The sequence below is a fragment of the Syzygium oleosum genome, unplaced genomic scaffold, assembly GCF_021117445.2.
Source record: "Syzygium oleosum isolate NSW1041296 unplaced genomic scaffold, Sole_v2.1 Sole_v2.03, whole genome shotgun sequence".
In the NCBI taxonomy this organism is placed as follows: Eukaryota; Viridiplantae; Streptophyta; class Magnoliopsida; order Myrtales; family Myrtaceae; genus Syzygium; species Syzygium oleosum.
This window is the reverse complement of record NW_026607487.1, coordinates 2134450-2158248: the sequence shown is the minus strand read 5'-3', so window position 1 is coordinate 2158248 and position 23799 is coordinate 2134450. Positions and strand designations below refer to the sequence as shown.

At 37.7% G+C, this 23799-nt stretch overlaps 1 protein-coding gene across 2 annotated transcripts in view; it reads right to left on the bottom strand.

Moving 5' to 3' along the window:
• LOC115667157 (disease resistance protein RUN1-like) overlaps positions 1 to 23799 on the bottom strand; it is a 110023-nt gene that overhangs the window by 13447 nt on the left and 72777 nt on the right. The window lies entirely within an intron of this gene.

The following is a 23799-nucleotide window of genomic DNA, read 5'->3' as shown; positions in this document are numbered from 1 at the left end:
AAGAAAAAAGAAATCCTAAAGCTATCAAAACCAAATATCTCAGTAAAAAACAAGGGTCTGAGTGATTTACGGTGATTGGCGTTTCTCCTACTTGGGACTTTAAATAAAAGCTTTTACTTCTTCTCTGAAGACTCCCAATCTTGTGGTGGAATTGCCTTTCTTCGACGAGGCAATTGTACTTCTTTTTTACCCTCGCCTTTTTTACGAAGACCCACCAAAACAATCCCTTCCTCTAAATGGACAAGACTACCTCAATTTAGACTTAAAAGGATATTTTGTTACTCTCTCTTTGTAATTGGACCGCTTGGCCACTCGAATCAAAGTGAAGGATGGGCGACCATTGGCTTTGCCCGCCCCATTAACAGAAAGAATCGATACTTTTATGTCGGAGTCGAGGTGTTCACAAGGGTAATTACTTTCCACGTGATGCTATTTCAAAAGAGCCCTGCAATCATCTCCTTTACTTGGCAACTTTGGCAAGGTGTACATACTGGAAATTACTTCGGCTGCGCATGGCAACCATTGTGTGCCCGGGAACAGATTTTACTCAGAAATGATTCTTTTTTATTCTGTGCCTGAAAATAATTTCCAAGCATTTGAAAGCGTTTGGTAACTACACAAAATTTCATTTTATTAATAATTTTTTGAATTTTTTTCTTTTTTTTCTTTCTTTCCCATCTCCTTCCTTGGCCATGGCCAGTAGCCAGTGCCGGCGACCGGCCACAGGCCAGGGCCGGAGAGGGTGTCGCGGCCCTCGCCATCGCCCTCGCCGCCGGCCTTGCCGGTGGTGACGGCGAGGTCGGCCTCGCCTTGGCTGGGCAAGGTTCGTCACCCAGGCGACGGACCTGGGTGGCGACGGTGAGGCTGGCCTTGCCTTGGCTGGGAGAGGTCGAGCCTCGCCCAGATCTGGCGAGGCCGACCTCGCCGTCGCCAAGGTTGGTGACGGCGAGGTCGGCCTCGCCTTGGCTGGACGAGGTCTCGCCGTCACGGTGGCAAGCTGCCCTCGTCGGCCCTAGCAGGCGGTGGCTGGCGGGTGCGGGCGGTGGACTAAAGAAGAACAACAACCAAAAAAAAAAAGAAAAAAACCAAGAAGAATCAGTTCTAGAAAAATTGTTCTAGAATTAAAAAGTTGCTTTTTTTTGTTTCTTGATTATGTTCCAAAACTGATTCTGGAAATAATTTTTTGCAAAATTATGCCCGGGCACAAAAAATTTAACAAACGGATTTCTATTCCCAAACTGATTTTGGGAACAAAAGAACATAAATTTTTACTATTTGGTAAGTTACCAAACAGACCCTTCTTCTCTTGCCTCAAAAGATGAGCCAGTTGTGCTTGGGTACACACAATCCTACTGTGGACTTGCGCGTCTTTGATGAGGAAATTTACTTCTTTAACCAACTAACTCTCACCTTTTGTTAGTTCTCTTTGTAATGGGATCACACGGCCGTGCAAATCAAAGTGAAGATGGACAACATTGTGCTTTCCCTTTCCGTTGAAATGACAGCCTCTCACCGCTATAGACGTTGAAAAATGATAAAAAAATCTACTTTTTAACTCATTTAGTGACCTGAATCATATATGGATTAGCTAAAATTTTAAAAGTAGATTGTTATGAATTTAAAGTAAAAAAATTATTCGATATATATTTTAATGAGTCTGAACCATATGTATATGCAATTCATGTTAATTGAAAAAGAGAAAATATTAATGATTTTTTCCATTTGCTTTCACGTGGCTCCTTCTTAGTTGGCCTGACGCTCAAGTGTGGTACACCCTGCCACGTGGAGCCACTGTATGTGGCGTGACAACTACATGAGCTTTTTCTTCACTTGTCTATTGCTTTGACCAGTGATTGAGTGACACGCCATTCATTTCCCTACTCGTTAAAAAATATATATTAATATATAAACATAAAAATGTCAATTAAAAAAAATTTACTTTTGTTTTGCTTAAACACAGCAACAGAAAAGAAATCTGACATACGTCTCGTAGATTTATAACTTCAGTACGACATGCAAGTCCTGTGGTAGCGAAGGAGCCTTCACACATATTCCTGCAACGTCAAGAATGGCTCAACCCCAGAAAAGAACTAAGTAAAAGAAAAGCCTCCTCCCAAACAAACCCAAGGGGGGTCAAATTAAACCAAAAAACTAATGAGGGGGGCAAAATAGAACTTAAAACAAACTTCAGGTGCGAAAATGGAATTGTCAGAAAAATTTTTAAAAAAAATTGGCTCCAATCTCTCCATTCTCCGCCATATAAAAAGGAAAAGGAAAAACATCAATCCCGCCATTACTGGGAAGGTATTAGAACAAGAGCATTTCGAGTGTGCTCTATTGATCAATTCGATTCCAACTTGTGCATCATCAATCCTCCGAATTGCTCGAACAGGTTGAAATTCCATGAGCAGGGCTTGGAGATAGAGAAAGCTCAGTTACTAAGCTTGGCTCTCGAATTCGGCTTCGATGAGCAGTCCGCCAACAAGTGCTTGGACCGTCTCATTTCGCTCTATGATACATGAATCATCACTTTGTTGCCCATTTTTATTGCTGATTAGAGTTTGCAGAAATTATGAAGGTAGTTCTTGTCCCCACGACATGATGACGATGGCTGTGAAATAGTCTGCTTTTTTTTGTCAAAATAACATTTCATTCATTTCCACAAAAGTACAAAAGAGAAACAACAAGACAAATCCCAGACAACTTCAAAATAAAACAAACTCCAGATAACAAAATGAATCATCAAAACAAGATTAGGGATCTCACGCCTAAAGAGCAGATCTGGGACTTCTTCAAATCAAAATTGGCAGCCGATCACCGAATCCGTCTTTAGTAATGAGCATACACCAAGATTTCCAACTATTGCTACGGCTTTATTCTACTTGAAGAGAATGATTAGGATGAACCCTTTGCCTTCAACTCCATGTTTCACACAACTCTTGGGAGTTGTGGAGAAGATGAAGAAGCATTGCGCCACGGCCATTGACATGATCGATCGGATGAATTCAAAGGGAGCTACTTCCAACGTTTTTAGTCTCAGCATATGGAAGAAATAGTGAAGGGATTGTGCAGAATTGGTAACGCTAGGGTAGGTATTCGATTGCTAAAGCATATGGAAGACAGGCTGGGAGCTAGATGTTGCCTTATACACCACGGTCATTGCACAGAAAGACCAGTGGCAGAGGCTTTGAGGTTCTTTAACATTATGACTAGCCTGGGAAGTCGCCCAAATGTTGTCATTATAATTCCTTGATACATGGCTTATGTTGTATCAAATGGAAAAAAAAGCAATGATTTTGTTAATGGGTGAAATGCAATTTACTGTCCATCATTAAAGGATTTGCGTCTTGAAAATGTTTTATTGGTGGACAACCATTGACTTCTCAACGATAGCCACGGGAAGAGTTATTAATGAATTCGAAAGGACCACAAATGGGGTTTACTTGTTTTCGTTGGCCGATCATAATGAAATTTTGTCGCACTTTCATTTTATATCGGTCTAGGCCAAGGACAACTAATAGATTTTGTTTGGCTGAAACAAGAAAAACTGCCTTACTATTCACAAATTATTTGTCTCGGTCTTTTATTGTGGTGTAAGTCTTGGCTCTTGTTATATCTTCCAGCTAGGTAACATGGATGAAATCTTAAGTTCCATTTATTTTCCGAAAAACATTAGACCATGCGATCGCATCAAGGATATGTGAACCAAACCCTTCACCAACAGGGAGGTTGTTATCATCCCTGAACACAAACATTGGTACAGTTTGTTCATTTATGAGATTGTTGTAGCCTCTAAAGCTCAAGAATACATCATAGGGTTCTAGGTTCCAATGCGCCCCTGTTCGATTCCCGGGTTCTAGGTTCCAATGCGCCCCTGTCCGGTTTCCGAGGGAACCAAACCGAGAATCGGGAACCAGACCAAGAATGAAGAACGAACCAAGGAAACCGAGAAAACCCTAAAAAGAAGCCTTTTACTTTTTCCTCATAAGAACTTAGATGTGCTTATCTATAGAGGGGTTTATAATAATCTTTCTTGCAATCAATAAGGGATCAATGTGACTCTTAGGGAGAGATCTAATTCTCTACTAATAGTCACTTATAAAGTTCTAACAAAGGGGTTAAACTGAGACTTAATAGAAAAATTTTTCAAATATTAGCGGCTACATAGAGCGACAACAAAGTTGGATATTGCACTAATTTTCCGATACCATTAGATCTATTCTAGTTTCATTTCCTGAAAAAAAAAACATATAATATTGGTGTCTTGTCGTAATTCATATCATTCTATGTTGTTGATAGACTAAGAAAATTACCCTATAATACTTAATCCGATGAAAATATGCCATGGTGAGTATCATACTATCACAAAATTCCACATCACATTCAATATATTCAAGGTAGATTTGTTGTGCCCATTAAAACAGATTGGAAACCATGGACCTTGTGCTCTGTAGGATAGTAGATATGGTGATTAGTATGGTCATGATCTTCAATGGAGTTGGTGAAGCTTATGTTGTCACATGTTAACATATACGGCGATAATCTAGATTTTAATCTCCCACTTGCTTTAACTATATGAACGCCTGCTAATTATATTCCGTTATTGTTGTGTATGTGTGAATTTGATGTATCAAGATAACATGTCAATGAAGGTTGAGGGATGTGAGGACATAACTCTGATTACATGCGAGGGATGTGGATGATTGAGGACTCAAGTTCTATCATATAAGTTTTATGTTATGTGTTTTGAACTTTTTATTGTTTATTTTATTTTACGTGTTCATCTTTTATGGATTGTTTCTATTGACAAATGAGGAACTTTCATTTTTGTTGTTAGGTTCACTTTCATTTTGCTTAACAAAAAATGAAAAAAAAAAGAACTTGTTAGACCCTGTAATCAACCTTGGAGCTAGGTTCCAAGCTATGCAGAATAGGTTCCAGGTTTTAAAAAATAAGGAACTTGTTCTGATGGGAAGATTCTAGGTTTCGGGTTCCAAGGTGGAACTTGTAAGGAAACTGAAACCGTTTACATCTAGACGCAACCAACATGACTAATTTGCATGTGAGAACCATTTGTAGTGCATATACTAGGCGTAGTGGAAGCAATTACTTTACTCCAAAAAACAGTAAAGTCACATGGTTGCTCGCGGTTTACGAAACTGATAAGTAAATTTTTGTCCATTAGTCACATTTAAATGATACGCCAAAACATAGAACGCGCATTCCAAGTAGATGCTAATTCAGAAAACGACAAGCAGATGCTATTCCCCGAAATACTTAAATGATTCTTTGTCCATCTTCTTCTAAGTTAAATAAAAACTTCATCAAATGTGCATTCTTTGACCAGTTGAAAAGTGAGATTTCTCTAAAGATGAATCTATCATCTTGATTCTTGCAGTCTTCTCGATATCATTGGTCAATCAATAGGTTGTCATCCTAGAAGTTTCTTGTCCCATTCATTTTTTTTTTGTCCTCTTCCTTGTCCCATTCGTTTAATAACAAATTTTTAAATGTGAAGCCTAGTAAAAGCTACAAAAGTGATGGCACAAAATCATAGATGTATAGCTTTAAACATAGAGGATATAAAGTGAAATTGGGATCGAACATGAAGATGTTTTTGGACTTTTCCTTATTCTAATCATATCAGAGAAATTGCCAAAATCCTCTCAAACTTTGTATCTATATCAAATGCACTTCTTAGTTTTTGACATTTGCAGTAATGTTCATTTTTAAGCAAAGATCCTTAACTAAAAGACTACATTATCCCTAGTGTATTTTATGTGCAGGTCACACAATTGATGTGATGTTAGCAATCAACTCACTTTGCCCGTGTAATATGCATGTCATTCTATTTGATGCTTAAATGGTGAAAATACTCACTCTTTATTGGCTTGTCGCATCAAGTGGTACAACTGTCACGTAAAATACCTTCTCCCCTACCAGATATTCCTCTCTTTCTCTCTCTCCCCACCATATTACTGATCAACATCATATCCTTGTCCCTGGAGGATGCCACCATTCCCCCGATCGACACCACCAACCCCTCCACAAATTACCCCCACCTTTGTTTGCATCTCCCTCTCTCTCTCCCCGCGCCGTGGACCAACTCAAAATTAGAGCCGTTGAGCTCAAAGCCGCAATGACACCTAACCATATTGATTGGACGAAATTGTTGATTTGGTGAAAGAATTTAAAGAGTTAGAGGAGGGCATGGATTGACCTGACCTCTTTCACATTAAAGAGAGCCTTATCCCCAGAGCGACCCCTCCTTTTTGTGCCAATGGGAAATGCTCGATATCAATTATTAATTTCTTCGTAAATTTTCCAACATCATCCGCCCAAAGGTTCAATTGGACGATTCAACCAGTTAAGAATAATAATGCGGAAGAAAGAAATATAGAATTTGTCTATAGTTCAATATTACAATAATGAAGAATATATCAGCCTATTTATAGGCTTTATTATATAAGATAACATATCAATTAAGTTATGTACAATCAGACAGTGATATTCACGCGATCTTAGGAGATATGGAGATTTAATAGAAATGTCCTAATTATCTCAAACATAGGAAAATATCTTAGAGAAACATCCTAATTATCTTTAACATTTCCTCAAACTCAAAAGTGCATAGAAGTCAACTTGAGTTTGGATAAAAAAATCTATCGTTGTACAAGAGGCTACTGTTGCTGCAGAAGGAGGCTACCATGGATGTTGGGCAAGCCATCAACAAAATAGGCTGACATAGAAGCGTCACTATTAGACTATACAAACAATGTTGAAATCGACGTTGATTGGAGGATATTAAGACTTATTGAAAAAAAAATGACTAAGATGCGAGATCGGGTGCAAATTGTGTACTGGAGCACCTCAGGATCATGCTGAGATAAGAATAATAATGCGGAAGAAAAAAAATGAAATTTGTGTATATTTCAATATTACAATAGTGAAGAATACATTAGTCAAGATATACACAATCGAACGTAGATATACGTGCTCTTGGATGATATGAAGAACCAATAGAAATATCATAATTATCTTTAAGATAGGAAAATATCCGACAGAATTATCCTAATTATCTCCAACACAATCAATTGACCTTTAAATTGGAACCCAAACCGGCTCTTGACACGATTACAAGATCCGATCATTACACGTGAGCAAAAATTGCTAGCTCTCATCGCGATAATGTTGGGATAACGTGGAGGGGTGAGCTGCACTAACTTGGCGGTGATATGGTGGTTACTTGATGCTGACATTATCTTCCTAAGGACGATGCAATGTCGGGCTGCGGCACTAACGTGGCAGTGAGTGGCGCTAACTTGTCTGATGAGCAGTTCGTTTACAAATGAGCGTCGAAGGGGGGTGGGGTATGATGGCACAGATTGGACGAGTTTGTGTCGTCCAGGCGCGTGAGGCTTTCGTCCATGGTGGAGTTATGTCACGGTGGGCGTCGATTTAGCAACTTGATTCTCGGATTCAAAGTCTTTCGTAGTAGATCGCTGCGGAGGCTATCTCAACAGGTGATGGCAAGTTTCGATTGAAGGGTTATGCTTGCGAGAGACGAATGAACTGAAGGCCTTTTGTACATAACCAGATTACACTCCATATTTTGAAGGGAGGTTTTCAGCTCGTAATTTTGTCGGATATATGGGTGTCTTGTATGATTTTTACTCTTAAAATTAACTATTTAGAGTTTGAAATCAGGTTTTGATTTAACGTTAAACATCTCAAATTTTAGAACTCCATATTCTGAAGGGAGGTTTTCAACTCGTAATTTTGTCGGATAAATGGGTGTCTCGTATGATTTTTACTCTTAAAATTAACTATTTAGAGTTTGAAATCAGGTTTTGATTTAATGTTAAACATCTCAAATTTTAAAACTAGGAGATAGAAATTCAAAGCTGGCGTTTTAATATGGTTCATAGCAAGAAGAATTTCTTATTGAATATCTATGGGTTGTTTTACGCGTGAAAATGAGAAAACATGGTCTTCATCTTCTGCAGTACTGCTTGGTGATTGGATTTGGTCGTTGAATGTGGAAACAAAGAAATAATCTTCATCCTCAATAACAGAAAAACAATTAAAGAAGAAGAAGAAGAAGAAGATTTGAATAGTAGGCACGCGGTTTAAGAAATTGTTCAAGAAATTATGGTCCATTATTAGAAGATATGGCAAAAATTGGAACGCTTTTTATCGTCCATTATTAAAAGATTTGCATCTTGGACAATGTTTTATGAGTCCACAACCATTGACTTGTCAAAGATAGTTGCAGGATGAATTATTGAAACCAACTAGATTATTCCGTCAATGAATTCTAAAGGACCACAAATGGATTTTATTGTTTGCTAGCCAATCATAATCAAATTGTTCATTTTATATCGATCTAGGCCGAGGATAATTAATTAGTCGGATTTGGCTGAAAAAAGAAAAATTAGTAAGTCTGCCTCACCGGTCACTAATTATTTGTCTTGGTCTTTTATTATGGCGTGAGTCTTGGTCTTTGTTTTTTATTTGTTTCGCTAGGACGAGTATTGGTCTTCGTTTGGTCTTTTATTATATGGTGTGAGTCTTGGTCTTTGTTTTTTGTTTGTTTCGCTAGGACTAGGACGAGTCTTGGTCTTTGTTAATACCTGCCAGCTGGCTAACATGGTAGAACCTTAGATAGTGGCAATCTCCCTAAGGTTAAGAATCAATAATTGCCTTTTAAATATGGTTGTGGGTAATGATAGAGAAATACACTATCATTAAATTAATTAATGTGTGGTTAAAGCATAACAATTATAATATTATTTCAATTTAAAAAAACAGAATTAGGTAGGAAGACTACTTTTGTTTATGGATGTGCTTACGCAATACCATCATTAGATTATTGTTGTTATTAGTTGTAATCTCGTTGAGCCGATTCAATGAATCCCCACGGTTCGTGTGTATCTTCGTGAATGCAGCCAACACTCGAAAGACCATGGAAACTTCTGGCAATTATGACAAAAGGGCAAACAAGACGATAATTAAATGTTTGGTTCTTGAAAATGTTGCATTGTTTGACAAACCTTACTTTTCAACTTGGTTGCGGGAAGAAAACGACAAGTTGATGCTAATCTTGGAATTTGTTAAATGATTCTTGTCCACCTTCTTCTAAGTTATAAATTTCATCCAACGTGCCAGTATAATTTTTGACCAATTATAAAGTGCATAACATAGTATTTTCCTTTCGATAAAACCATGCAATGCATTAAATAAACCACATCGCCCAACCACATATTTCCTCAACCCACACACTTTGAGAATTAAGAGAAAATTAAACCATTTCATGGCATCTTATTTAATAAGATTGGATCAAGCATTGAATGGATTCAAGTTAGACTGTTATTTTGGACATTCGTCGAAAATGTTTATATGGGTGAACTATTTTTAGTATATCTCATATCGGCATGTTGTATTATGATATATGGAAATTGGATTAGTGCTCACGGTCAAACTACGCCTTGAGACATGATATATATTCACAGGCTCATTTCGTTTTGGGCTTAATCACAACAAATGTGATTTCTGAGCTTAACTACCACAGATGTAGTTTTCGGGGCTTATCACTTGGCAAAGTGTGATTAGGACTGAGCACTGGGGCATGCTTGTGCCAGCACGACTTGGGCACAGTTGGCATGGGCCTAGATACCTAACAAAAATTAATTTAAGCAAAATTAAATTCAAAACAATTGTAATATTTTTTTTCAAATAATGGTTATAATGAAAAATTATTTGAGGGACATTAATAAATAAACACTCATTCAGTTAAACCAAATTAAAACACAGGTGCATCTTCAAATAATTTGAAAAAAAATTACACTTAGTGGTGCTCTAATAATTATTACACTCAAACAACCGTGTTCTTCACCATGATTCGGACAGTACAGTACGGTCGATGTTCTCATGTCATGTTAGGCACCGTTCCTCGATACTCAATCATCGTCTATTGTCCGTACGCCGTGCACGTGCCTTAAAACTAGGCACTTGATGATTCTTATATACCAATGGGTGTAGAGTGTTTTACCTGATCTTTTTTGTATTTGTGTTATGCATCTACCAATTCCTCTATATAGATAGCCATTAATTTCCGAACTTTCTACCTATTTTTCCTATTATTTGTAATTAATTGTATCATAGGGTTGCACATACTTTAGTCTTTAGCTTAACATTAATATTTAGATTTCTCTGCTATCTCTAAAAAGTAGATTACAAAAATTTTGTAGAATCTGGTAATATTGCTAAACCTCTCACTTATCATCCCGTCCTTGCATCAAATCATTTTCTTTCACGTCGCTCTCAAGGGAAAAGTATCTAAAAAGTCCTAAATTTTTTGCATTGGTGCCAATTTTGTCATAAACTTTTTTTGTGCCAATTCAGTCCTTCTAACTAATTTTAGCAGGATTTTGCTGACGTGGACACTGGCTGGCCTACGTGGCACCGCTGACGATGACGTGGACAACTTTTAATAATATTTTAAATATTTTACGATTTTTTATTTTTCTTTTATTTTTCCTTTCTTCTTCCTCCAGCCGGTCGCTAGTTCGGCAACCGGCTGGAGGCCGGGGAACCTCTCACGAGCCAGCAGCCATTGGCGAGGGTCAAGCCTCACTGGAGGCTACAGGGCCTCCGGCAAGCCCTGCTTGCCGCTAGCAAGGCTCGCCCTTGCTAGTGACAGCGACGGGAGCCTCGCCCAGGCTAGCGTGAGGCTCGAGCCCTCACTAGGGCTTGCCGTCGGGCAAGTGGGGGTTGACCTTACCCAGGCCAGATTTGGCGAGTCGTGCAAGCCACGGCAGCCTCACCAGATCTGGCGAGGGGAGTCCTTGCCAAGCCACACTGAGCCAGCCCGCCCGGCCATGGCCGTTGGCCGGTCATCGGCAAAGGGAGGAAGGGAGGAAGAAAGAAAAAAAATCAGAAAAAAATTAAAATATTATTAAAAATTATCTATGTCAGTGCCGGTGGTGCCACATAGGCCGACCGACATCCACGTCAGTAAAATCCGACCAAAATTAGCTAGAATGATTGAATTGGCACTAGTTCAAAATGTTTATGACTAAATTGGCATAAAAAAATATTTAGAACTAAATTGGCAGCAATACAATAAGTTTATGACTTTTCTGACACTTTTCCCTTGCTCTCACACTTGCCCATCCACTACTAAAGTGATTGATTCCCCAAATTGCTTTGAGCTTTTGGCCTTTTGTGATAAACAAATGCAAAAAAATGGCGGATTGCTAGAACGGCGACGATGCTTTATTCTACTCGAAGAGGATGATCAAGATGAACCCTTTTGCCGTCACCTCCCTGTTTCCCCCAACTCTTGGGGGGTTGTGGAGAAGATGAAGAAGCATTGCGCCACCGCCATTAAGATGATCGATCGGAGGAAATCGAAGGGAATGACTCCCAACGTTTTTAGTCTCAGCATTTTGACGAATTGACTCTGCCAATTTGAAAAGGTCCTATCATGGACCTGAACCCACAACTGTTGGTAACGCTAGGGTAGGCATTCGATTGCTAAAGCACATGGAAGACACAAGCTGGGAGGTCGATTGTCATGTACACCACGGTTATCGCACAGTAAGACTAGTGGCAGAGGCTTTTGAAGTTCTTTAACATTATGACTAGCCTGGGAAGTCGCCCAAATGTTGTTACTCATAATTCCTTGGAGGTAAGTACAGCGCAAGTGCCATAACTTTTGTACGGAGAACACTTAAGTGCCATAACTTTTTTTTGGCTCACTTGAGTGCCATAACTTAAAAAAAAAAAGATCACTTAAGTGCCACTTACGAGCTGATCGTGAGGGCCCAAAACTGTGGCTTTTCCAGCCGAACGGTGACCTTCCCGGCGAGGCGAGCACCACCATCTTGAAGAGGAGGTATCGGTGAATCATTCCATGGCCTCCGTTCGTCTCGAAATTTCCGTTTTAGCCTCTGTTGACGAAGGTAAAAATGTTTCGTAATCACACAATTTATCGAGTCGATTTGTGTGACTACGAAGCATTTTAAATTGTGTGATTATGGAGCATTTTTACCTTCGTCAACAGAGGCTAAAACGGAAATTTCAAGATGAATGGAGGCCATGAAATGATTCACTGACACCCACTCTTCAAGCTGGTGGTGCTCGCCTCGCCGGGAAGATCACTGTTTGGATGAAAAAGCCGCGGTTTCAGGCCCTCATGATCAACCCCTCTGACAAGCTAGTAAAAATGCTTCGTAATCACACAAATCGACTCAATAAATTGTGTGACTACGAAGCATTTTTATCTTCGTCAACGAAGGCTAAAACGGAAATTTCAAAACGAATGGAGGCCATGGAATGATTCACCGACACCCCTCTTCAAGCTGGTGGTGCTCGCCTCGCAGGGAAGGTCACCGTTCGGCCGGAAAAGCCGCAATTTTGGGCTCTCGACCAGCTCGTAAGTGGCACTTAAGTAATTTTTTTGGGAAGTTATGGCACTCAAGTGAGTTAAAAAAAAGTTATGACACTTAAGTGTCCTCCATACAAAAATTATGACACTTGCATTGTACTTACCCCTAATTCCTTGATACATAGCTTATGTTGTATAGGCAAATGGAAATAAAGCAATGATTTTATTAAAGAATAGAGCGCGATTTGCTGTCCATTGTTAAAAGATTTGCGTCTTGGAAATGTTTTGTTTGGTCAACGGCCATTGACTTTTCAATGATAGTCACGCAAAGAGTTATTAATGAATTCAAAAGGATCATAAATGGGGTTTACTTTTTTTTTGTTGGCCGATCGTAATGAAATTTGGTTGCACTTTCAATTTATATTGATCTAGGCCGAGGACAACTAATAGATCTTCTTTGTTCGAAACAAGAAGAATTAATAAGTTGACCTCGTTATTCACTAATTATCTGTCACGGTCTTTTATTGTGGTGTAAGTCTTGGTCCTTGTTATATCTCTTCCAGCTAGGTAACATCGATAAAATCTTAAACTCCATTTGTTTTGCGGAAAACATTAGACCATGTGATCGCATCAAGAATGTGTGAACCAAACCCTTCACCAACAGGGCGGCTGTTATCATCCTTGAACATAAACATTGGTATAGTTTCTTCATTTATGAGATTGTCGTAGCCTCTAAATCAAGAATACACCATAGGGATCACTTCCCCACTCCTGTTGGTGTTGGAAAGATGAAGGTAGATGTAGCCTCTAAAGCTCAATAATACATCATAGGGTTCTAGGTTCCAATGTGCCCCAGTCTGGTTCCCGGGAGAACCGAACCGGAAAACGAGAATTGGACCTAGAATTGGAAACCAAGAAAACCCTAAAAAGAATCCTTTTACTTTTTCCTCAAAAGAACTTAGATGTGTTTTTCTATAGAGGGGTTTGTACTAGTCTTTCTTGCAATCAACATGGATCTATGTGACTCTTAGGGAGAGATCTAATTCTCTACTAGTATTCACTTATAAAGTTCTAACAAAGGGTTTAGACTGAGATTTAACAAAAAAGGTTTTCATATATCAGCGGTCACATAGAGCGACAACAAAGTTGGATATCACGCAAATTTTTTGAGACTATTAGATCTATTCTAGTTTCATTTCCTGAAAACAAATATATAACATTGGTGTCTTGTTGTAATTCATATCATTCTATATCGTTGATAGACTGAGATAAATTACCCTACTATATATTATTTGGTGAAAATATGCAATGGCGAGTATCATACTATTACAAAATTTCACATCGCATTCAATATATTCAAGGTAGATTTGTTGTGCTCATTAAAACATATTGGAATCCATGGACCTTGTACTCTGTAGGATAGTGGATACGGTGATTAGTATGGCCATGATCTTCACTGGAGTTGGTGAAGCTTACGTTGTCACATGTTAACATGTATGGCAATAATCCAGATTTTGATATCTTACTTGCTTTAATTATATGAACACAATCTAATTATATTCAGTTATTGTCGTGCATGTGTAAAGTCGATGTATCAAGATAACATGTCAATGGAGGTCGAGGGATATGAGGACATAACTCTGATTACATGCGAGAGATGCAGATGATTGAGGACTGAAGTTCTATAATATAGGTTTTATGCTACGTATTTTGAAATTCTTATTATTTATTATATTTTATGTGTTCATCTTTTATGGATTTTTTTTATTTGACAAATGAGAAATTTTCATTTTTTTTATTGCGTTCACTTTCATTTTGCTTAACTAGAAAAAAAAGGAACCTGTTAGCCCTTGGAACCGACCCTAGAACCTGTAACATGATAGATTTTAGGTTTTAAGATACATAGAGTATGTTTCAGGTTCCAAAAAGTAAAGAATCTGTTTTGACGGATGGGTTCTAGGTTCCAAGTAAAACCTATAAAAATCTAGAACCGTTCACACCTAGACGCAACGAACATGACTGGCTTACATGTGAGAACCATTTGTAGTGCATATACTGGGTGTAGTGGAAGCAATTACTTTACTCCAAAAAAAAGTAAAGTCACATGGTTGCCCGCGGTTTACGAAACTGTTCAGTAAATTCTTGTCCATTGGTCACGTTTAAAAGATACTCCAAAGCATAGAACGCGCATTCCGAGTAGATGCTAAACGAGTAGATGCTATTCCCGGAAATACTTAAATGATTCTTTTTCCGTCTTCTTCAAAATTAAATTAAAAAACTTCATCAAATGTGCATTCTTTGACCATTTGAAAAGTGAGATTCCTCCTAAGATGAATCAATCACCTTGATTCTTGCGATCTTCTCAATGTCATTGCTCAATCAATAGGTTGTCATCCTAGAAATTTCCTTGTCCCATTTATTTAATAACAAATTTTAAAATGTGAAGCCCAGTAAAAGCTACACGAGTGATGGCACAAAATCATAGATGTATAGCTTTAAACATAGAGGATATAAAGTGAAATCAGGATGGAAAATGAAGATGTTTTTGGACTTTTCCATATTGTAATCATATCAGAGAAAATTTCCAAAATCCTCTCAAACTTTGTATTTATATCAAATGCACTTCTTAGTTTTCGACATTGCAGTAATGTTCATTTTTAAGCAGAGATCTTTAACATAAAAAAAACACTACCCCTTTACTGTAGAAGTGTATTTTATGTATATGTCACATGGTTGATGTGATATTAGCAATCAATTCACCTTACCCGTGTAATATGCATGTCATTCTATTTGATGCTTAAATAGTGAGAATACTCGCTCTTTATTGATTTGTCACATCACGTGATACAAGTGTCATATGAAATATCTTCTCTCCTTCCACATCATTCCTCTCTTTCTCTCTCTCCCCACCGCATTGCCGATCAACATCAATATCCTTGTCCCTAAAGGACGCCACCACTGCCTCGATCGACACCACCAATCCCTCCACAAGTTACCCCCACCTTTGTTTTTATCTCCCTCTCTCTCCCCTCACCGTGGCCTAACTCAAAATTAGAGCCGTCGACCTCAAAGCCGCAATGATGACACCTAACCAGATTGATTGGACCAAATGATCGATTCGGTAAACAATTTAAAGAGTTGAGGGGGGCATGGATTGACCTGACCTCTTTCATATTAAAGAGAGCTTTATCCCCTTGAGCGAGCCCTCATTTTTGTGCTAGGTAAACAATTTAAAGAGTTGAGGGGGGCATGGATTGACCTGACCTCTTTCATATTAAAGAGAGCTTTATCCCCTTGAGCGAGCCCTCATTTTTGTGCTAATGGGCAATGCTCAATTTCAATTATTAATTTCTTCGTAAATTTTCCAGCATCTTCAGCCCAGTGATTCAACCAATTAAGAATAATAATGCAAAAGAGAGAAATATAGAATTTGTGTATAGTTCAATATTACAATAATGAAGAATATATCAGCCTATTTATAGGATTTATTATATAACTCTCTAAGATAGCATAAATATTCAGATATGCACAGTTAGATGGAGATATTCGTGCAATCTTAAGAGATATGGAGGATTAATAGAAATATTATAATTATCTCTAACATAGGAAAATATGTTATAGAAATATCCTAATTATCTTTAACATCCCGTCAAACTAAAAGTGATAGAAGTCAACTTGAGTTTGGATAAATAAAATCTATCGTTGCGGAAAATGCTATCATTGCTGCAGAAGGAGGCTCCCATGGATGTTGTGCAGGCTATGCGTTAACAAAATAGGCTAACATAGAAGCATCATTATCAGACAATACGAACAATGTTGAAATCGATGTTGAGTGGAGGATATTACGACTTATTGAAAGGAAAAATGTCGAGATGTGAGATCGGCTGCACCGTTGTGCACTTGGGCACCTGAGGATCGTCTAGCTCCGATAACAAGTTAAGAATAATAATGCGGAGGAGAGAAATATGAAATGTGTGTATATTTCAATATTAGAATAATGAAGAATCCATCAGTCAAGATATACACAATCAAACGGAGATATCCATGTAATCTTGGAAGATATGGAGAATCAATAGAAATATCCTAATTATTGGAAACTTGTCTGATAAATGGTTCATTGACAAATGAGCGTGAAAGGGGGGTGGGGTATGATGGCACAAATTGGACGAGTTTGTGCCATCCCGGCATGTGAGGCTTTCGTCCATGGTGGAGTTGGGTCACGGTGGGTGTCAATTTAGCAACTTGATTCTAGGTTTCAAAGTCTTTCGTAGTAGATCACTGCGGAGGCTGTCTCAATAGGTGATGGCGAGTTTTGATTGAAGTGTTCTGATTGCGAGAGAAGAATGGCCTTTTGTACATAACCGGAATGTCTAATACACTCCATATTCTGGGAGGTTTTCAGCTCATAATTTTGTTGGATAAATGGGTGTCTCGTACGATTTTTACTCTTAAAATTATGTTTTCCTATTTATATTTTTTAACTATTTAGAGTTTGAAATCAGGTTTTGATTTAATGTTAAACATCTCAAATTTTAAAACTCGGAGACAGAAGTTCAAACCTGGCGTTTTAATATGGTCCATAGCAAGAAAATTTTCCTGTTAAATATCCATGGGTTGTCGTACGCGTGAAAATGAGAAAGCATGATCTTCGTCTTCTGCAGTACTGCTTGGTGATTGGATTTGGTCGTTGAATGTGGAAACAAAGAAATAATCTTCATCCTCAATCGCAGAAAAACAATGAAGAAAGAAGAAGAAGATTTGAATAGAAGGCACGCGGTTTAAGAAATTGTTCAAGAAATTATGGTCCATTATTAGAAGATATGCCAAAAAATGGAGCGCTATTTCTTCTCCATTATTAAAAGATTTGCATCTTGGACAATATTTTATGGGTCCACAACTATTGACTTGTCAAAGATAGTCGCGGGACGAGTTATCAAAGTTAACTAGATTATTCTGTTAAGGAATTATAATAGGACCATAAATGGGGTTTATTGTTTTGCTGGCCGATTATAATCAAATTTTGTCGCACTTTCATTTTATATCGATCTAGGCCGAGGATAATTAATAAGTCTGATTTGGTTGAAAAAGGAAAAAATAATAAGTCTGCCTCACCGGTTGCTAATTATTTGTCTTGGTCTTTTATTATGGTACGAGTCTTGGTTTTTGTTTTTTATTTGTTCCGCTAGGACGAGTCTTGGTCTTTGTTTTTTATTTGTTTCACTAATTAATAAGTCTGATTTGACTGAAAAAAGAAAATTTAATAAGTGTGCCTCACTTGTCACTAATTATTTGTCTTGATCTTTTATTATAGTGTGAGTCTTCTTGGTCTTTGTTTTTTATTTGTTTCGGTAGGACGAGTCTTGGTCTTTGTTAAACCTGCCAGCTGGCTAACATGGTAGAACCTTAGATAATGACATTCTGCCTATGGTTAAGCATCAATAATTGCCTTTTAAAAATTGGTTGTGGGTAGTGATAGAGAAATGCACTATTAATTTATTAATTAATGTGTGGTAAAAGTACAAAAAATATAATATTATTCCAATTTATAAAACAGAATTAGGTAGGAATACTACTTTTGTTTATGGATGTGCCTACGCAATACCATCATTAGATTATTGTTGTTATTAGTTGTAATCTTCCTGACCCGATTCAATGTATCTCCACCTTTCACATGTATCTTTGTGAATTCAGCCAACACTCGAAAGATAATGGAAACTTTTGGCAATTATGACAAAAGAGAAAACAAGACAATAATTAAACGTTTGGATCTTGAAAATGTTGTATTGTTTGACAAACGCTACTTTTCAACTTGGTTGCGGGAAGAAAAAGACAAGTAGATGCTAATCCCCAAATTTGTTAAATGATTCTTGTCCATCTTCTTCTAAGTTATAAACTTCATCGAACGTGCCAGTATAATTTCTGACCAATTATAAATTGCATAACATAGTATTTTCCTTTCAACAAACCATGCAATGCACTAAATAAACCACATAGTCCAACCACATATTTCCTCAACCCACGCACTTTGAGGTATAATAGAAAATTAAACCATTTCATGGCATCTTATTAATGAGATTGGATCAAGCATCGAATGGATTCAAGTAGATTGTTATTTTGGACATGCTTCGAAAATGTTTATATGGGTGAACTATTTCTAGTATATCTCATAGTGGCATGTTGGATTACTATATATGGAAATTGGACTAGTGCTCATGGTCGAACTACGTCTTGAGAAATGATATATGTTCACAGGCCGGTTTCGTTTAGGGCTTAATCACAACAAATGTGATTTCCGAGCTTAACTACAATTGATGTAGTTTTTGGGCCTTATCACTTGGTGAAGCGTGACTAGGACTAAGCACCGGAGCATGCCTGGGCCGGCATGACCTGGGCCTGGTTGGCATGGGCCTATATACTTAACAAAAATTAATTTAAGCAAAATTAAATTCAAAACAATTGTAATATTTTTTTTTCAAATAATGAAAAAATGAGAAATTATTTGAGGGAAATTAATAAAAAAACACTCATTCAGTTAAACCAAATTGAAACCCAAGTATATCTTAAAAAATTTGAAATAAAATTACGCTTAGTGGTTCTCTAAAAATGCTTACACTCAAACAACCGTGTTCTTCACCATGATCCGGATAATACAATACCACCGGTGTTCTCATGTCCATGTTAGTTACCGTTCCTTGTAAGTCAGTCATTGCCTATTGTCCATACGGCTTTGCACGTGCCTCAAAACTAGGCACTTGATGTTTTTTGTGAATTTTTTTTGGAATCACAGTGAACTGTTCAAAAACTTTAAGTCGTTAGATGAAGGCATGGTTTAATTTTTTAAATACTCTACCAATTCTTATATACCATTGGGTGTAGAGTGTTTTACCATATCTTTTTTGTATTTGTGTTCTGCATCTACCAATTCCTATATATAGCCATTAAATTTAGAAATTTCTACCTATTATTTGTAATTAATTGTATTGAAAGGTGCGCATACTTTAGTCTTTAGCTTAACATTAACATATAGACTTCTCCACTATCTCTAAAATGTAGAAGAGCTTACAAAAATTTCATAGAAACACTAAATTGCAAAAGTTTTCGGTGATTGGGGCTCTTCCTGAAATTCTGAAAACTTTAGGATGACCTGGGTAGAGCTTGAACCTACAAGCCATAAAAAAAACTCGTTGAACTGCTTTAACTTCATCCTCTCCGAACACAATCTTATGAATGTGTGGATTCACAGAAAGATGAGTTGGCCTAAATGAAGAGAATAAATGGGTCAATTTGCGCTTCTGCTCTTGATGGTCTTGTTCGAGAATCTGGTAATCTCACTGAACCTCTCCCTTACCATCCCGTCTTTGCATCAAATCATTTTCTTTCGCGTTGCTCTCGCACTTGCCCATCTACTACTGGAGTAATTAATACCATGAATGGCTTTGAGTTTTTGGCCTTTTGTGATCAACAAATGCAAAAATGGCAGATTGCTAGCCCGCGATGCTTTATTCTACTTGAAGAGGAGGATGATTAGGATGAACCCTTTGCCTTCACCTCCCATTTTCACCCAACTCTTGGGGTGTTGTGGAGAAGATGAAGAAGCATTGCGCCACCCCCATTGACATGATTGATCGGATGAATTTGGAGGGAATTACTCCCAACGTTTTTAGTCTCAGCATATGGAAAGACTGAATTGGCACAAATATAAAAGGTTTAGGACTGAATTAACACCAAAAAAAGGTTTAAGACTAAATTGGCACAAATGCAAAAGGTTTAGGACTGAATTGGCACCAAAAAAAGATTTAGAACTAAATTGACACCAATGCAAAATGTTTAAGACTTTTTTGACACTTTTCTCGAATTACTCCCAATGTTTTTAGTCTCAGCATATTGAAGACATGGTGAAGGGATTGTGCAGAATTGGCAACGCTAGGGTGGGCATTCCATTGCTAAAGCATAGGAAGACAGGCTGGGAGCTAGATGTTGTCATATGCACCACGGTTATCGCACAGAAATACCAGTGGCAGAGGCTTTTGAAGTTCTTTAACATTAAGACTAGCCTGGGAAGTCGCCCAAATGTTGTCACGTATAATTACTTGATACTTGGCTTATGTTGCATAGGCAAATGGAAAAAAAGCAATGATTTTGTTAAAGAATAGAACACAATTTACTGTCCATTATAAGAAGATTTGCATCTTGGATATGTTTTATCGGTAGACAACCATTGACTTTTCAACGATAGTCACGGGAAGAGTTATTAGTGAATTTGAAAGGACCATAAATGAGGTTTACTTTTTTTCGTTGGGCGGTCATTGTGAAATTTTGTCACACTTTCATTTTGTATTGACCTAGGCCGAGGACGACTGCTAGATCTTATTTGGCCGAAACAAGAAAAATTAAGAAGTCTGCCTCACTATTCACTAATTATGTGTCTTGGTCTTTTATTCTGGTGAAAGTCTTGGTCCTTGTTATATCTTCCAGCTAGGTAACATAGATGGAACGTTAGGCTCCATTTGTTCGCGGAAAACATTAGACCATGTGATCGCATCAAGGAGCCGTGAACCAAACCCTTCGCCAATAGGGAGGCTGTTATCATCCCTGAGCACAAACATTGGTACAGTTCCTTCATTTATGAGATTGTTGTGGCCTCTAAAAAGCTCAAGAATACATCATAGGGATCACTTCCCCGCTCCTATTGGTTTTGGAGAGATGAACGTAGATGTAGACGCTCCGTCAGTGTCTAATTTTCTGCATGTATAGTGCTTCCACTCTTTTTCCTCCTCTTGAGAACATTAAAAGTGAACACCAAAAGAAGAATTGGCACGACAAGCACAACAAAAAGAACGCCCGAAAATGAACCAATGCACTCCGTCATTTGCGTTTCTCCGGCTCTTCCCTTTACCATGGAAGTCTGATAGCGAAGAGAAAAAATAAATGCCTTCCTGTATCGCAGAAAAGATAGGTTTATATATGAACTGGACTTATGCATCAACTTGAAAAGATCAACACCACATGCTCAGAGAACGAGTTGGACACATTACAGTACATGAACATCAACTAACTAGTCTTCATACTGAGGTGTTTCCCAATTACCAATAATGCATGAAGAGCCCGATACTAATGGATACTTGCACTCCACTCGATTGCAAACTCAAAAATCGAATCCCGATCTCTGCTCGAGCTCGGCTCGATAGCAAAAGTTGAAATACTCGGGCTCAAGTCGACTCAATCCTCACATAAGCTAGAATCAAGCCCAACCTCTACTAATTGAAAAGGAACATATTTCACAAGAAACAATACCCTAAAACACAAAGGCCCCTCATTACTGACCTGGATGAAAGAGTCGGCAAATTTGGCAGTAAAATTCACATTAGTTGATCATCTCGCTGTTACTTAATGTGAAAAATCACAAATGCTAAGCATTCATCACGACTGTACAGAGAGAAGAAGGCGAAGAAAGAAAATTAAAGACATACAATTTTGATTAGAACAAATTCCGCCATATTCTTTGCAAGTCAAAGCAACCTAAAGATCGGCGAGAAGCGATCGAATGATCAATGATAAACAGATGAGAAGGGAAAATAGACTGGGTACGTCCAATTGTTCATGATTTTCTTTATTTGTAATTTTCCTCACTAATAACAATTTATCGGTTACATATCATTTTATAACTTTTTTTTTTCGCAGGACGTAATTTCCCTTTTGTTGTCGTAAATTCCTAAATCCTATGATTTGTAAAATTTCACAAAAAATAGTAATCTACTTAATGAATATCTTTTTCTGTCGTTAGTAAATTACCTAATGAATCTTAACTTTCTTTTGGCACGTAATTATTCCCACTAATAGTAATTTATCTGTAATTTATTTTTACATGACTTTTTTTAGAGGGTTTAAATTTTCTTTGGAGGTCGTAAATTTTCTAGATTCTGTGGTTCATAATATTCCATAAATATAGTAACTTATTCAGTTAATAGTAAATTTCTTTTGTGTATGTTTAGTAAAATATTTAATTGATCGTAATTTTCTTTTACACTTTGTAAAGGTTTGAGACCCACATGCTAGTAATTTTCTTGCACATTAGAATTTTTCTCAATCCGTAAAGTTGATCAGTTTTGCGTTCGTAACTTTTCTTTAACATCCGAAAGTTATGACAAAAATCGGTTTTGCAAAACAAATTTGACGGACAACGGTTTTTACCCTTTTAATCCGACGGTCCACGTTGAATGTGGGACCAGTCTCGTAAAAGATAACTTTGACTTATGGAATTCCTGTTACTATTATTAAGTTTTGGGCACAATAAAGGAGTTTTATTTATTTATTTTTGGCCAAATATTAAAGTAGTGTTGGAGACTCTATTTTTTTTTAAAATTGAAGTTCATTCCATTGTGTTACTTTGTCAATAAAAATGTAAAAATGTATATATATATATAGGTAAAAATGTAAATTAATAAAAAGTGTTACTTTGTCAATATTTTCTTTTGCTACAGCAACAGATAAAAGAAAACTGAGCTACTTCTTGTAGATCTATATATTCAGTACAAAACGCAAGTCTTATGTATGCAGAGGAGCCTTTACACATATTCCTATCTATTTCAACCCAACAATCGTATTTTCCACACAAAAAAAACCAATAACCTTTTTTTAAGAAGTTTTTTTGCTAATGATCTTTTTAAAACTTCAAGTAACTATTTATGTAAATATCTACGTGTGGAATCATACGTAATATTTAATTATTTTTTTGAAAACTCCAAGTAACTATTTTCTTTTTCAAGTGTTGAATAGAGGCACAATTGATGGATAATTTTTTTGTCATTATTTCTTCCCACCGAACGAGCCCACCCTTGCCAAACGAAACCAAGAAAACCAACGAGGGGGGCCAAAATAGGAATTAAACCAAACTTCAGGAGCGAAAACGGAATTTGTCAAAAGAAAAAAAAAAGGGGAAATGGCTCCAATGTCTCTCCGCTCTCTCACTCCGGCATATGAAAAGGCAAAGGAAAAGCAATCAATCCCGCCATCGCTGGCTAGGTTTTTCGAAAGAGAGCACTTCGAGCGCGCCCGCTCTCGCGAGAGAGGCTAGCGATCGATTCCATTCCATTCCGACTTGTGCATCATCGATCGATCGATCGAATCGCGTCGGACACAGGTTGAGAGATTCCATGGAGGATCGGGGGGTTGGAAGAGGTGGAGAAAGCTCGGTTGCTCAGCTGGACTCTCGAGTTCGGCTTCGACCATCAGTCCGCCACCAAGTGCTTGGACCGTCCCGTTTCCCTCTACGGTAACTCGAATCATTGTTCCTTGTCGCGCGTTTTTTTTTTTTGGTGCTAGTCAGCGTTGTAGGTATTACGCAGGTGTTTCTCGTCCACTGCGATGATGGCTCTGGAATAGTCTGGTTTAGGTTTGAATAGCGAAAT